Source organism: Gossypium arboreum, chromosome 10 (assembly GCF_025698485.1).
Source record: "Gossypium arboreum isolate Shixiya-1 chromosome 10, ASM2569848v2, whole genome shotgun sequence".
Lineage (NCBI taxonomy): Eukaryota > Viridiplantae > Streptophyta > Magnoliopsida > Malvales > Malvaceae > Gossypium > Gossypium arboreum.
Genome location: NC_069079.1, coordinates 111,899,189 through 111,901,911, shown reverse-complemented (window position 1 = coordinate 111,901,911; position 2,723 = coordinate 111,899,189). Strand labels below are relative to the sequence as shown.

The 2,723-nt window shown below is 30.4% G+C and overlaps 1 long non-coding RNA gene across 1 annotated transcript; it reads right to left on the bottom strand.

The window, feature by feature from the left end:
* Positions 1 to 1,319: 1,319 nt before the first annotated feature.
* Positions 1,320 to 2,256, bottom strand: LOC108488680 (uncharacterized). Its single transcript, XR_001871796.2, has 2 exons — positions 2,039 to 2,256; positions 1,320 to 1,715 (listed from the first exon to the last, which is right to left on the bottom strand). It is a non-coding gene; the product is annotated as an uncharacterized LOC108488680 (long non-coding RNA).
* Positions 2,257 to 2,723: the final 467 nt, after the last annotated feature.

Sequence of the window (2,723 nt, the reverse complement as noted above, 5' to 3'; positions counted from 1 at the left end):
ATTGCAACTCATTTCGACCGGTAAGAAATACGATATCTTTTTAAATTTTAATTTTATCTTTCATTTAAAAGTTAAAAAACAACATTGAAAGAGCTTTATACTCTATTTAAGAGATTGTTTCAACTTCAAATTTAATTAATATGTAACGTGATTATTAAATTATTTTAAATCTAAAAAAAAAAAGTTTTTTTTTTATAAGAGTTAAAGAGAGGGAGTGATAGACTCATTATCCAAACATATATATTACATATTTGTGTGTGGTTTAGAATTAGATGGATGAGTGTACAGTTGAAATCACTTTGGATTCCTTTGAATTGGGTTTATTAAGATTTATATATTACATTTAGTCATGATTTTTCAAAATTACCATTTTACAAAATATGTATTAAAATAGAAATAAACATTCCCAAGAGTTCACCTTTTCTTTTTCCTTTGGTTAGGACAAGAGTTATTAATCAAACAACCTGTCATAAATCAACGAGTTGATGATTGAAGTGGTAGCAATTTCATCCCTACAAAAGTAAGAATTTTTGAGAAGTTTCTTGTAATGAGGGTTAAATGCTTCCCATAGGATTAGTCTGGACTCTGGAGTCCAACATATGAAGAAATGGCATGAAGAAGAGCTATGGGTGAAGGGCTAAAATTGGATCTTTTTATGTTTTATTTTCTGAAATTATATGTATAAGCTTATTGTACTGAATTAGTGATGAGCAATGTTACCAAATGAAGTTTTAAAAGTGTATTTGGGGTTATATTGCCAAATTTAGTACTTTAATCCCACTTGTCTTGTGTTAAAGAAGAAACTGAATTAAAAAGATAGTCATCAAATTAAGGAAATTAACTCTGTGTTCTCTTTCCATTTTTGGCTTCCTTTTGTCACTGAAAGTGAAAAAAAAAAAAAACAACCCTCCAATCCCTACAGTAGGGTAATCAGCTTTTATTAAATAACTCTGAGTGTTTTTTTTTTTTTTAAAAAAAGAAGAAGTTTTATCGTTGAAAAAAATGAAAAAGAAAACACCAATAATACAGTGGATATATGTTAAGGATGTTATGGTAGAAAAAAGAAAAAGGCATTAGAGAAAGTCACGAGGAGAAACTCTTACAGAACCAGCCACAGATCTGAAGAGAATATTTAATTTTTGTTCTCGCACAGCTTAGACCAACAACAAAAAAAACAACGAAACTGGTGCCTGCAAAAGCATATTTTCTGCCACACACACACCCACATAATAACAATTGATATTGATGGCTTTATATCCTGTCCAAAATATAAAAGCATACCCCTAAACATAATATTATGCATATACAAAACAAAGACATTAAGAGATTTTCACCATTTCATTCCCAAAGATATGCAAAAAGAATATTAAAGAAAACCTAGAAAAGGAATTGGCATATGATTTGACCATTTCAAAGTTACAAACAGCTCAGGAGGGATAGACAAGGAAGGAGAAGAAGAGTTGGAAATACTGGACTGGGTCTTACAAGGTCAAGAAAAGGTCTTACAAGGTCAAGAAGATTAATATTTTATATTTAAAAAAGAAAGAAAAAAATACTAAGAAATTAAAATAAAAAAAGAAGCTCAGGTAGGATAGCACCAAATTAAGATGAACAAGTGGCAATGGAGGTGGCAGCTGCACCGAATTGGAATTCATTCTTCAGCAGTACTTGCTTCACCTTCATCATCATAATCCCATCCATCAGTGCTGGTTGATCTGCATGTATATATGCATATAAAAAATAGAATATGAGTTCTGCATATTTAAATTAGTCTTGTAGCAACAATATAAGATGAAAGAGCTCTGAGAGTGGTTTCATTTAAAATGGAAAAAGAAAGTTTTTTTATTTTTATTTATTTCAATCATGAAGTGTTTGAATTGAAGCAGCTGAAAGTGCAAAAGAATATGTTACACAGGCCTTTATGAACATGAGAAGAAATGATGATACCCCAGAGAAAAGAAAAAGAAGGAAAAAGATGAGAGCTTTGACATTCTTTACATATAAAAACAAAGCTTCTTTTTTGTTTGAAATTTCATACCGTGTGGAAGGTTGTGTATTGCTTTTTTCTCTGGAACCTTTTCTTTTTCCTCCATATTTTTTTGAGGAAATTATAACGAGAGGGAAAGTTGAAATCTCTTTGTAAGAGAAAACTAAAAAAAGTGAGAGATGGGGTTTGGCTTATAAAGCCGTAACTCTGAGATTGAGAGAAAAAGGAAGAGATTTCATGGGTAGCCCATGGATCTCAATGTCACATATCCAGACAAATACAAAAACTGAAATATTTTCACATATTTTTCTATTTTTATCTTAATTTAAATATTTTAATTACTATTTGTATTAACTTTCCGATAGTCATTATTTAAATTTATTTTATTTGTGATGAGGGAAGTAGATTTTTTCTAAAAGAAATCTAAGTTGATGGAATTTTTAATAAATTCGTATTGTTTTTAAATTAAGATTTTATCTCTCGACTTTATTGAGAATTTAAGTTTGAGGTGAAATTCATGGAACGGAGGTGCCTCTGTTACATCAAACTATACATCACACACAAACTACCTATCGAGTTGACATACATCTCTCGTGCTCTATAAAAAACCGTGAACCCCATCTTTTGCCTCAAGCTCTCTAACAGAGTTAAGAGTCAAACTCTCCCCTACTTGATGTAAGAATGATAATAACTTTTTAAAGCATCTCAAAGACCTCAATAGAAGAAATCGATCTTC